The sequence below is a fragment of the Colius striatus genome, chromosome 23 (genome assembly GCF_028858725.1).
Source record: "Colius striatus isolate bColStr4 chromosome 23, bColStr4.1.hap1, whole genome shotgun sequence".
Lineage (NCBI taxonomy): Eukaryota > Metazoa > Chordata > Aves > Coliiformes > Coliidae > Colius > Colius striatus.
In genome coordinates, this window is record NC_084781.1 from 1,516,169 (window position 1) to 1,529,753 (window position 13,585).

A 13,585-nucleotide genomic window follows, 5' to 3' on the forward strand; every position below is an offset into this window, starting at 1 on the left:
TGTTCTGTGCCTCGGTTTCCCTACCTGTGAGACAAGAACAATAGGAGGCTTGACATGCAACTCCAGGGGGGTTCCCATTTGAATGAGAATCCCTCCTCTGTGTTCCCTTGGAAAGCAGCAGCCTCAGAAACAGTGAACTGTCCTTTTCAGCCTCAGGCTTGAGGCTTCAGCACAGGACACAGAGATGCTGGAGTGGAGCATCTGCCTTGTGCTGAAAGGCTGAGGGAGCTGGGGCTCTGCAGCTTGGAGAAGAGGAGCCTGAGGGCTGAGCTCAGTCATGTTCCAAATGCATCAAGGGTGGGTGTGAGGAGGCTGGAGCCAGGCTGTGCTCAGGGATGGCCAAGGACAGGACAAGGGGCAACAAGCTGGAACAGAAGAGGTTCCAAAGCAACACAAGGGGAAACTTGTTCCCTGCTGAGGTGAGGGAGCACTGGCAGGGGCTGCCCAGATGGGCTGTGGAGGCTCCTTCTCTGGAGACATCCCAACCCAGCTGGATGAGTCCCTGTGTGCCCTGCTCTAGGTGCTGCTGCTCTGGCAGGGGGCTGCACTGGATGAGCTTTGCAGCTCCCTCCCAACCCTGAGGTTCTGTGATCTCTAATGCAGCAGCAAGGCAGGGCTGAAGACAGCTCAGCTTCTCCACAACCAACCTTGTGGCATCATTTGAAGTCTAAACTACACAATGTTGGGGTCCTGTGTTTGCAGGTGGGTCGATGAGCAGCTCTAAGAGTGAGGGTTGCCCTCACTCTTGTGGGTGAGGTTGTGGGTGAAGTTGCCCACACTTGCAAAGCATCTCAAAGTCATCAGCTGGATGACTCAAATTGCCACTCCACTGCCAGGCCAAATATCTCCTTCTCTGGAGACATCCCAACCCAGCTGGATGAGTCCCTGTGTGCCCTGCTCTAGGTGCTGCTGCTCTGGCAGGGGGCTGCACTGGATGAGCTTTGCAGGTCCCTCCCAGCCCTTCAGACTCTGTGATGATTCTGTGATGATTCTTGGCCACTCCTGTGCTGCAGTGAACTGGCCCAAGTCCTCCCTAGATGACATGGAGAAGGTTACAAAGGAAAAGAAAGGGGACAAACAACCCTCTCGAGCCTGGAAGCTGTTTTCCAGTCTTTGAAACACGTGCTTCTGTAGTAGCAAATCAGTTTTGACCACACTAGTGATGTTTTTACTGGTCCAATGTCAGTTCTTGTTTGGTTTTCCCTCAGCTTTGCTGCTGCTTTTGTCTGGGGGTGATTATCCAGGGCCAGGCTTGAGGGGATCCAGGGAAGACTGTGCAGTGATATCTTCCATCTTCTCCCCATGTGCCAGCAACTAGAGCATGTGACAGTAATAGCCACATGCTTTTATACATCACACACAGAAATGAAGGGGTTTGACAGGTTCAGGTACCACCTTGCATCCCCTAGAAGCAACTTTAAACGTTTGGCTGAGCTTTCTGCATGCAAACATTGATGAGGGATTGGAAGGGGCTGGAGTCACCATCCCTGGAGGGGTTTCAGAGCTGGGTGGCTGCTGCACTGAGGGCAATGGGCTGGGACAGAGGTTGCACTCATGGGCTCTTCCAGCTGAAACCATGCTGTGAAATCTGAAGCATGGTTTTGATATCTGACTCAAACCTAGCTGGAAAAAGATGTTATTCCTTCTGCTCCTGCTGGAGTCTGTTTAGAAGACCTGCCAGGCAAAGAGGTCTCTGTGTGAATAAAAAGCCCCTGTTGTTAGTTTGGGACCAAGTGATTCACTTGGAAAGGCTTCTGAAGAGATCAGCATGTTGGAAATGACTAATGGGAGATGGGAAGGGGGGTTCATGCTAATGCTCATTGAATCTTGAGAGAAATGGAAGGAAAAGAAGAAGTCCTGGAGTTGCATGAGCTGGAGACAATGAGGTGGGTGTTCAGTGACCTTGCAGTACCTTTGAGGAGGGCTCAGTGGCTGTGATGTGGGGAGGTTCATTGCTCTTAACTCTCTCTTTAAGCAAGGAAATGGCTTGTGAAGTGTTGCAAACAAGCTGAGGAATGGGTATTTCGAGACACTCCCTCCCTCCCTTGCTCTGAAGGGTTGGCTTTGAGGCTGTGTTGTCAGAGGCTTCCTCCAGTTCCAGCAGTTTGTGTCACACTGCTGCTACCAAATATGCAGGATAATGGAACATGAAGGATGATGCTCTTCCCTTAACCCTGTTTAAGTGACTTAATTAACATTGAGTTTTACTGGGCATGTCAGGATGGGAGACACACAGTTCAGAAAGCAGAGGAGTCAGGCTGAGGGATGATCAAAAGGGATGTGGTTTCAGACCAGACAAATGAGCTGATGCACTGGGAGAAGAAATGATCATGCTCTTCTCCTTCCTACCCCCCCAAAAAGAGACAGTTCAAATCCCTCCTGCAACTTGGTCATGTGTTGAAGTGATGGATTGAAAGGAGCAACAAAGGTGATGGATGGTGCAGTTGGAGGGGGAGAAGCAGCTGGGATGGAGATCTATGTAACCCTGAAACTGGGGGAGCTTCCCAGCTTGTTTGCTTTGAAACAGAGGCAGCTGAAGCTTTAAAGCTGATAATGAAAGAGCAAATTGTAAATGAGGCTTTCTGGCAGGCTGATGGGGTGGCAGTCCCTGAGGTAGCCACACATGCTTGGGATGACAAATGAGATCATTAGAGTAAATAGTGTCAATTGAGTTTTGGGCAGTGGGCAGGGATCCTTATGATGATGGAGGGCATTAATATGGGAAGGGAGGAAAGAAGGTGGAAGAATTCACTGGTGACAAGCTTATCTCTGATTGCAGCAGTTGCAGCTGACTTCATTGCAAGGCAATGAGCCCCTTGGATTTTCAGGAGGGCATGGTTCAGAAGTGTATTGGAGAATCTGAAGTGTCACCTCACCAAACAGCAGCCAGGGTGCTGCTGAAGCCTGAGCTGTTCCCTGCTCCTCCAGTTCACTGGGTGACGTTACCTGGGTGGTGCTTTGCATACAGATTTGCCTCTCTCTTTTGTCTTAAGAGTTTCTTATTGGGGGTGTTTAAAAGCTGAGCACTTGGGTTCCCTCTTTGAGTGTGGGGAGTGCAAAAGGGGGGCTGAGCTGGCTGGTTCTCACTGAGCACCCAGGGAACTCTGGGCCTCTCTGTGTGGTCTTCTGAGGTGCTCTGTTAGATGCTGGTGATTATCAGGGTGAGGGCACAGAGGGACCCTCAGCAAGTTCCCTGCTGGCACCAAACTGGGAGCACTGGCTGATTGCCCAGAGGCTGAGCTGCCAGGCAGTGAGAGCTGGGCAGGCTGAGAGCTGGGCACAGAGGGAGCTGCTGAGGTTCAACCAGGGCAAGGGCAGAGTCCTGCAGCTGGGGAGGAACAACCCCCTGGGCCAGCACAGGCTGGGGGTGACCTGCTGGAGAGCAGCTCCAGGAGAGGGACCTGGCAGTGCTGCCTGAGAAGAAACTGCCCCTGAGCAGCAACGTGGGCTCGTGGGCAAGAAGCCAACGGCAGCCTGGGGGCATCCAGCAGAGTGTGGGCAGCAGGGCCAGGGAGCTTCTGCTCCCCTTTGCTCTGCTCTGCCACAGCTGCTGAGGCCTCAGCTGGAGTCCTGTGGCCAGTTGTGGGCTCCCCAGCTGCAGAGGGACAGGGAAGTGCTGCAGAGAGGCCAGTGCAGGGCTGCAAGATGCTCAGGGCACTGGAGCATCTTCCTTGTGAGGAAAGGCTGTGGGACCTGGGGCTGGTCAGGCTGGAGGAGACTGAGGGGGGAGCTCAGTAACACTTACAAGTACCTAAAGAGTGGGTGTCAAGAGGATGGGGTGACACCTTTTTTCTGTTATCTCCAGTGACAGGACAAGGGCTGATGGGCACAAGCTGGAACACAAAGAGTTCCACCTAAACACAAGGAGCAAGTCCTTTGGTGCTGAGGTGAGGGAGCCCTGGCCCAGGCTGCCCAGGGAGGGTGTGGAGGCTCCTTCTCAGGAGGTTTCCAACCCCACCTGGACACGTTCCTGTGCCCCCTGAGCCTGGGGAACCTGCTGTAGCAGAAGGTTGGATGAGCTCTGCAGGTCCCTTCCAACCCCTACCAATCACCATTCAGTGAGGACATGATCTTTCCAGGCTCTTTTGGCATCAGCAACTACATCCATCCCAATTCTTTCCTCATTTAGCACCCCACAAGCTTTGCCTCAGTGTGGTGTCTGTCCCCTGTGCTCACACAGATGTGAGGAGCAGCCCCAGCATTGCTGCACACACACACACATCCCCCTTTTCCCTTGTGGAACTGTCAGATCAGGCACTGGCAGCTTGCTCCTACAAAGCCCAGGGAAGCATGAAGCTGGCTTGTTGGGAGGTTTGATAGCTCATTTGCCTTGTTCTTGCTTCACTTTAATTACAGCAGACTGTGTGGCTGCTCTGCTCTGCTGGGAGTGCCTGAACACAACCTGAGCTCAAACCAGAAGGCAAGAAATGCTTCTTGAAGATGAGGATAGCAGGAAAATGCCAATTCATCCATCCTTGGGAGGGGAAAGGGACCAGAGGCTGACAGCAAAGGCTTTGGTGGTGAGACCACTGGAGAGAATGGGCTGGCAATGAACTTGGTAGCTGGAGAATCCCACCTACCAGATCCTGACCCTCCAAAAAGCTTGGAAGGCACGAGGCATGAATGAAATGAGGACATGAGAGTGGCAGGTGGGTGGTGTTGGTGAGCTAAGTGAGATGCTGAGCAGAAATTGAGGCTCTGTCCCCACTTTGTGTGTGGATCTGAAGGTCTCAGTGCTGCTGTTACAGCATCTAAATGCTGGGGAAGTGTTGCCATGAACAAAAGAGCTGCTGCTTGCGTTGTCTTTCAGTATCTCCTGGCCAAAAAAAAAGGCCCTTTTAAGCAAATACTGGTGGAAGAAGGAGGGATGAAACCACTGGACTCTGAACAATGGGACATCAGGTTGGTTGGTGGCTGAGGGAGGGGGTTGGACGTTGTGCTTTTGGGCAGTGACAGACCAAAGCTCTGGCTCCAGTGCCCAAAACCAACCCCTGAATGACAGAATGTTGCTTGGGTAACAGATTGACTTGCTCATGAGGGCTTTTCCCTGAGCAAACTCAGAGATCAATAACTCATTATCTGCAGGAACAACCTTCCCATCGTTGAACAGAGCTGAGGGAGCTGCTGGGTCCCTCCAACCCATCTGTGAACACAAAGAGGTAAAACTCTTCATTCCCTAAGTCAGATACCACCAGGCACTGCTCTCTCCCCCTCCCCCTGCTTGTACTTGATGTTCTTAACTCACAGCAGTGCTGATGCTGGGCAAAAACAAACCTGCTCCTGCAACTAAACCAGCTCCAAAGCTGAACTAAGCCTGTTAAGTTTCTAGTTTGGGCTCCAACTGTGGATAAACTAGTCTCAAACTGTGGGTAAACTAGGCTCCAACTTGATAAAGTAGGCTCCAACTGGATAAGGTAGGCCCAAACTGTGGGTAAACTAGGCCCAAACTGTGGGTAAACTAGGCTCCAACTGTGGATAAACTAGTCTCAAACTGTGGGTAAACTAGGCTCCAACTGGATAAGGTAGGCCCAAACTGTGGGTAAACTAGGCCCAAACTGTGGGTAAACTAGGCCCAAACTGTGGGTAAACTAGGCTCCAACTGTGGATAAACTAGGCTCCAACTGTGGATAAACTAGGCTCAAACTGTGGATAAACTAGGCCCAAAGTGTGGATAAACTAGGCCCAAACTGTGTGTAAACTAGGCTCCAACTGTGGATAAACTAGGCCCAAAGTGTGGATAAACTAGGCCCAAAGTGTGGATAAACTAGGCCCAAAGTGTGGATAAACTAGACCCAAACTGTGGATAAACTAGGCTCAAGCTGTAGATAAACTAGGCTCAAACTGTGGGTAAACTAGGCTCCAACTATGGATAAACTAGGCTCCAACTGGATAAGCTAGGTTCAAACTGTGGATAAACTAAGCCCAAACTGTGAATAAAACTAGGCTCAAGCTGTGGATAAACTAGACCCAAAGTGTGGCTCAAACTAGGCTCAAGCTGTGGCTCAAACCAGGCTCCAACCGTGGCTAAACCTCTGGCTGAGGCTTTGCAGATGATCAAGGGCACAAACTCTGTCTCTGTGGGCAGAGGGTGCTGAAGCCACATCCATTTGCCTCCTGTGAAAGCCTTCCATGCCCTGGGGATGCTCCTGGAGGCTCTCCCCTCTCTGCCCAGCCACTCCTTCCACACAACTGATCAGAACTTCATCCTCTGAGGCTTGTGCCCCCCACAATTCAGCCCTGCAATTAGCTGGGGCTTTCTGGCCATGCCTGGGTTGGCTGTTTTGGGTGGGGGGGTTGTTTTTGATGGTGTATAAGGGAAAGACACTGCAGAACTTAACCCCAGCTCTCTCTGGGAGCTGTGTTTTCCAAGGCCTGGACAGCATCTGTCTGAAGGTGTTTCTGTGTGTTCTTTCACCAAATAGAAATGAGCTCAAGGGAGGGGCCAAACAAACCATCTCTTCTGCTGGGGTTTCTGCCTCTGCAGCCCAGTCACTGCTGCTCCTGAGAAAATCCCCTCCTTGATGTCTCCTTCCAGCTCAATGGATTGCTTGAGCAAGATGGTGAGGGTTTGCTCTTGCTGCTGCAACAGCCTTGGTGTTGAAAGCAGAGCTGCTGGATCAAAGCCCCCTGTGTGAAACAGAGAGGGGTGGGGTGTAGGTGCATGTAAGGGAAGAGACAGAGGCATCAGCCACTTCTTTCTGGAGCTGTGTCCCAGGCCTGCACCATCCCTCGTGCACCTTTGCTCTTCCAGCCTTGTTTTGCTGCCACTGTGCTGTCTGTTCAGCTCATTTTTCAACTGTCAGCCTCTAACTCCATGCAGGTTTGCTCCTGCAATGCCAATAACATCATTCCTATGGCTTTAGCCTCTTGTCAAGCACCTTCTCTCCAGGGCATTTCATTTTGCTTGTTGTCAGCAGTAGCTTTCTCTGGAGAAGCTAAATCCCTTCCTTCCCTCCCCCTCCTGTTAAATAACCTGCACAGCCAAGCCAAAAATGGCTCTTGTACAAAAAGGAGCTGAAAACTCAAATGTCTGAGCAGCAACTCCACAGCAATTGTTCTACAAGGCTCCAGTTCACCTCCAAGGAGCAGATCACTGCTCACTTCATCCCAGGGTGTGCCCAGCATCGCCCCTCAGCCCCACAGCTCTGGGATCCCTCCAGGGCTGGGCACTGCCCCAGCTCCCTGGGCAGCCTGGCACAGGGCTGACACCCCTCTCAGGGAAACAGTTCTGCCTCAGCTCCAGCCTCAACCTCCCCTGGGGCAGCTTGAGGCTGTTTGCTCTTCTCCTCACCCTGTTTAACCCAGTTTGCCCATGCCAGTCTCACTCAACTGCCTGCATCGTCTACGTGTCCCCAAGTCTCTGCAGAGCAGGGTTTTGTGCAGAACATGGAAGCTGAGCCTGTGGCTCCCTGACCATCAGTGTGTGTGTTTGTGCTGTGCTCCTTCCCCTGTCTGACCTTGTGCTTTAGGACAGGCCTGTTGCCCAAGGCCAGAGTGACAAGAACTCTTTGAAGAGGCTGCTCTGTCCCCATCCCTCCTCTCCCTGCCATGGGATCTTTGCCCAAGACCTTGCAGTGCTAGTCCTTGTCTGGAGAAGCTGGAGAAGGGAAGGAGCACAGGGGGGGAACAGGTCCTTGTTAGCATTAATGTCACTTCTGTGTTAACAACTCTCTGATAAATCCCCAGGTCTTGCTTTTAATCCAGTCTAAAAATACTCCTCCAGCTTGGCAGCATCTTGCAGCTGTGATGATGGAAGCACGTGTGTGCCCAAGCTCCTGCCCTTTCCTCCTGAGGCTGTCTTGGGATGAGGAGAAGGGCACAGATACATGGAGAGGTAAGAAAGGGAGTCATGACTTCTCCCTTCAGAAAGGCCCCAGCCTGGAAACCGTCTCTATTTCAGCAGAGCAGTGGAAATGTCGCATCCCTGAGCCAGTGAGAGGGGGAGAAGGCAGAAAGTGAAGCAGGGATGCTACAGAATACAAAGCCAGCAAGGTTTGTGTCAGCTTGAAAGGGATTTGCAGATGATACTTTGAACCTCCCAATGTGTGGAGCTCCCTGAAGTCACTGTGGAGCAGAAAGCACCCTGCATTGCCCTCAGCCCTAGGGGTGACATGGCTTAGCTGAGAGAGGAACCTGCTGCTGCTGGACCTTGAAAGCTTTGCCTCAAGTGGTACTAGAAGCAGAAGCTGTGGCACAAGCCTGACTGAGTGCCTGCCCCCTGACCAGCTGATGCTGAAGTTCACCTTTCTGCTGCTTCACAGTGAATCCTCTGCTTAAATGGTCTGTTTGGAGGGAGGGGGAGTAGCTCTGGAAGCAGCTGGTGTGGGTGAGAGGCTTTGGGGAGGATGTGTGCTGTCCTGGAGCTCTGTGCTACAAGCTTCAGCTGCTGGAAGGATGAATCTGGTGGTAGTGGTGTTCCCTCCCTCACTGTGCACACCTTGTGTCCTCCCTGCCTTGCATTTAACTGCTGGGAGAAGCTTTCTACAGAGTGCCTGGACCTAAGGGTCACGTCCTCTTGAGCCACTGGAGGAAACCTCAGCTTGGAAGAGTCCTCATGGGTGTGACTTTTCAGTGGGAGAGGGTGAGATTCTGCTTGTAACAACAGATTCCCAGCCCTGGTGAGCCTTTGCCAGTGGAAACATGGTTCCCTTTAACCTGCCATGTCCTAGAAGCAAAGCACAGCATGTCCATGCTGTGGCCTTAAAGCCAGGGTACAATGAGCTTGGGAGAGAGATGAGAGATGAGTTGCTGCTAAGAGAGGCCTTGGGAGAAATGTCATTTTCTTGCAGCTTTCCCTTGAAGTTTCAGCAGTGGGTTGATAATTCACTGTGTGGATGGCACAGGGCATGCACTCCCTCATAACTCACTTGCAGAAGGCTGTGTGGATGAGTCAGGGCTCAGCAGAAAAAGCAGAGCCACACAGGGGTCATGGCAAGGGGGACTGGGGGGGATTTGCTGTGGCCAGAGTGCTTGGGGCAAAGGAAACTGAAGGCAACAGAAAGATCATCTCTCCCTGACTCAGAGTCACCCTGCACTGCCTGTGTCCTGGGGAACAGCCACAATGGGTGTCCCTCTGCAGACACCACACAGGCTGGGGGTGACCTGCTGGAGAGCAGCTCCAGGAGAGGGACCTGGCAGTGCTGGCTGAGAAGAAACTGCCCCTGAGCAGCAACGTGGGCTCGTGGGCAAGAAGCCAACGGCAGCCTGGGGGCATCCAGCAGAGTGTGGGCAGCAGGGCCAGGGAGCTTCTGCTCCCCTTTGCTCTGCTCTGCCACAGCTGCTGAGGCCTCAGCTGGAGTCCTGTGGCCAGTTGTGGGCTCCCCAGCTGCAGAGGGACAGGGAACTGCTGCAGAGAGGCCAGTGCAGGGCTGCCAAGATGCTCAGGGCACTGGAGCATCTTCCTTGTGAGGAAAGGCTGCGGGACCTGGGGCTGCTCAGGCTGGAGAAGGAACCTCATTAAGATCTACAAGTATTTAAAGGGTGGGTATCAAGAGGATGGGGTGACACTATTTTCTATTGTCTCCAGTGACAGGACAAGGGCTGATGGGATGAGGCTGGAACACAAACAGTTCCATTGAAACATAAGGAGAAGCTGTTTGAGTGTTTCAGTGAGGGAGCCCTGGCCCAGGCTGCACAGGGAGGGTGTGGAGGAGACTGAGGAGGGTCCTTCTCAATGCTGGTAAATACCCAAAGGTGGGTGTGGAGAGGATGGGGACAGCCTTTTCTATTTGTTGGCCAGTGACAAGACAAGGGGCAAAAGGCACAAGCTGGAAGTTCCCCTGGCACAGGAGGAGCAAGTCCTTTGGTGCTGAGGTGATGGAGCCTGGCCCAGGCTGCCCAGGGAGGGTGTGGAGGCTCCTTCTCAGGAGGTTTCCAACCCCACCTGGACACGTTCCTGTGCCCCCTGTGCCCTGCTGTACCAGGGGGATGAGCTGGATGAGCTCTGCAGGGCCCTTCCAGCCCCCACCACTCTGACATTCTGTGTCTCACCACTCACTTCATCTTTGAATGAGCAGAGCAGAAGCCATGACCCACCCAGCAAGTCGTGCCCAGCTTGGTCTAGCAGGCAGAGCAGCAGGAGTTGAGAATCAGGACTCTCCTGAGCTGTTTCCCAGCGGGGTTCCTAACAGCCTAGTGGCCTTGAGCCAAAGGACTCTTGTTAAAAGCCCAGTTGCCAAAGCTTTGGTGCTCAGTCATTTGCTCTCTTGCCCCTTGCTTGGGGCCGTGCACGAGAGGCACTCGCAGCAGCACGCAGCCGGTTTCCAGGCACCTCAGAGGAGTTGGTTTGCAGAAGCAGAGAGTGTTGCCTCATCCATTCAGTGATTGTTTAAATGGAAAATGTTTGGAGGCCACAGGAGACAATCCCCAGCTGTCAGGGACTGTGTAGTCCCTGGCACCAGGAGGTGGTTGTTATCTCAGTCTTCGAGGGGCAAGCAGGTAATGGGATGGGTGAAGTAGCTCAGAAGCAGCTCCACAGCTGGGTTTCGATGCTTTGTTGGGTTCTTCTTTAGTAAAACTCCAATCATTGTGTTAAAACAGGCCAGAAAACCCAAGCTGGAACTGCAAAAAGGGCAACATTTTGATTTGGAGTGGGAAATGGTGTCAGTTCCACGAGAGGCTTCACCGTCCCCCCTCTCTGGTGCTTTGCTTTCAGCTTCTCCTTTCCCCCTTCCCCTTTTCTTTAAGGAAGCAAGAAATTAGGGCCTGATACAATTTGTGGAATCCCTTAAGCTGGGAAATATTCCATGGAATTTGAATGGCTGTGGAGAAAAAGAGCCTCTTCAAACTTAATTGCTCTTAATTCCTCTAGTGCTGATACCATCCAGCCTGTGTTTATCCTGGAAGGACACAAAAGCCAACAGCCCCAAATAGGAAAAGCCTCTGTCACAGGTCATTACAGCTCTCCATCCTTCTCTTTTGCCCTGCTACAACAAGCAAGGAATGAGTCTGCTTCATATTTCCAGCTGGCAATTAAGGAGGCTCAGCTTCTCCAGATCGATTAGCTGCTTAATTACCTCTGAAGAGGTTGCTTTAGTTGGTCTTGCCATCTGAGCTAAGGCAATGTTCAGCCCCTCCTTGAGAGCTGAGGAACCTCCTGAAGGCTTGACCTGTTTCACATCAGGAATAAATCCCAAGCCAGGACTATAAAGCCAGTGCCTGGTGACATCGTACCCTGGGGAACAGCAATGGCTTGGTGGGGGTCCTGGTGTCAGGTCCCACTGGACCCCAGGAAGCTCACTAATGCTTCACCTGCACTTGGCCTCTCTCCAGCTTCATTTGTAGGTAGATACAGCTCAGGTCATAGAATCCTTGCAGGTGCAAAAGAGCTTGAAGCTCCTGCAGTGCCTCCTCTCATTGCCAAGCCCACCACCAACCCATGGCCCTCAGCACCTCGCTGGTCTCTTGCATATCTCCAGGGATGGAGACTCCACCACCTCCCTGTGCAACCCATTCCAATGCTTACCAACCCTGTAACAAGTTTAACAGCCCTCTAACCACCTGAAGTATTTGCCTAGGGTGGCAAAGCTCCCTGCAGAGCTGCAGCTGGGAGCCTGAGAGCATGGGGAGGGGACAGTTTTGGCTCTGTTACCCCTCCCCACCAAGCTCTGGGGTATAAAAAGGGTGACTTTCTGAAGCAGGGAACTGCTGGCAGAGCAAATTGTCCCACTGATGGCTTGGGTGATGGGGAGCTTCAGGAGGCATCCTGAAGAGTACAAAGGCAAGACTTTATTAAGAGAGGAAGAGGTGGTATTTGCTGATCAATCCTGCACCAGAGAGTCATTGCACATCCAGATTCACCCCCTCAGACCTCTTGGAAGCCTGCAGGCCTTCATCCCAAGCTCTGGAGGGGGATGTATCTGCCATCCTCTCAGAAATAAACCACCCTGGAAATGAGGATGTCATCCTAATGGCTTGGCTTTTTTTGTGTTCCCATCACAAGGAGGGCTTGACATGGCTCTGACAGAGCCTCTTTCCACTGGGGTTATTGTGAGTGGATGCAAACCAACAGCTTCCATCTCGTTTGGATTTGAAGCTTCTGAGTGTCTGGTCTGAAGCTGGGAACAGGCACATGCCTGCTCCCTTTTCCCTCCCCACTGCTCCCTCATTCAGCCTTCAGCAGGTGAGATGAAAGCAAGCTGGAACAAGGACACTGGAAGCTGTTGTATTTGCAGGTGGGAGCAGAACCAGACTCTGTGAGGGGAGGGGAAATGCTGATGTGAGTGCAGAGACAGAGCAGAGGCTGCATCTCCAATCCAGACCCTAAGAGAAAGCCTCAGTGCTGAGGTTACAAAGTGATGTGCTTTAAAAGCTGAGAGAGAGAGATATTGCTGGTGAATCTCCAGTTCCCACCTTTGGCTGTGCATTAGGGGGGTGGAAGTGTGGAGCTGCATTATCCTTTCCCAGAGCTCCTGACTCGCCTCTGTTCAGTCCCTTTCTCTTCCTTGGTGTCACATCTGTGTTATTGATTCAAATCCTGCTCTGGAAAGGGGGAGGAAGGGAAATGGTTATAAATGAAAGCTTGGTGAGCTTTAGGGCATTGTATTTGTTTGGTTGTAAGGACATACTGTATATATATAGTGCCTGGATGGATCTGCCCAGGGAGAGGGGAGGAGTGGGAGAAGGAGAGCTTCAAGTGCTGCTTGTATGAACCTCATCATCCTATTCTGGTTCTTTTTCCCTTTCTGTCCTATTTCTACTTGGTAGCAGTTTAAACTCATCTTGTTTTCTCCCCCAAGCCAAGTAGTAGTTGAGTCTTTTACCCAGAACCATCTCACTGGGGTCTCTGCCAGCCCATGGGATGTGGGGCTTTGTTGCCAGATGGGCTTAAACCACGGTGTGTGTGTCCTGCAGTGCTGGCTCACATGTTCCAAAGTGCTCAGGGCTTGTGCAGATGAGAGCACAGGGTCTGTCAGGCACCCAGCAAATGCAGCTGAAGGAAAGGGCTGGGCAGTTCCTCTGTCCAAAGCAGCAGGGGCTCGAGGGGCAGTGCCTGGTTCTGGGGAGGCTGGTTGGCCTCATCTCCTCTCCAAGCATCAGAGCCATTGAGTGTCATGTCCTCATCCTGAAGCTTCAAACAGCCCGAGGTGGAAGGGAAAAGCCTGTGGACTCGAGGGAGGGTGTGTTTGTTCAGGTGGTTTGGTTTTGCTTGTGGAGCTGTGTGGCTGTCACCCAGCCCATCCTCAATCCACTGATCCACGCTGAGCTTCTCCTGGGAGGGTGTGATGGCACACAGGGACCTTCACTGGGGTTTTCTGTGTGCTGTGAGGGCAGGGAGGAGCCTGGGGCTGCTGGGTGCAGGTAGAAGCCTTGGCCAGCCCTGCAGCCACCTCCTGTGCCAGGGACATCACACCCTGGGAAGGTGCCAGGTGACTTGTTCTCATTGAAGGGTTTGGTTTTTTTCCAGGTCTCTGGTCTTCAGACCTTCCCAGGCTTTGAATAATACATCACATTCCAGCACTTGCTGGAGTCAAATGTTCTTCTCTAGCACCTTAGAGCCTTAAAAAATGGATGAATACATTCTCACTTGAAAACCTTCCCCTTGTCCTCTGGGCAACCTGTTTCCCTCCCCTGGCAATGCTTCCTA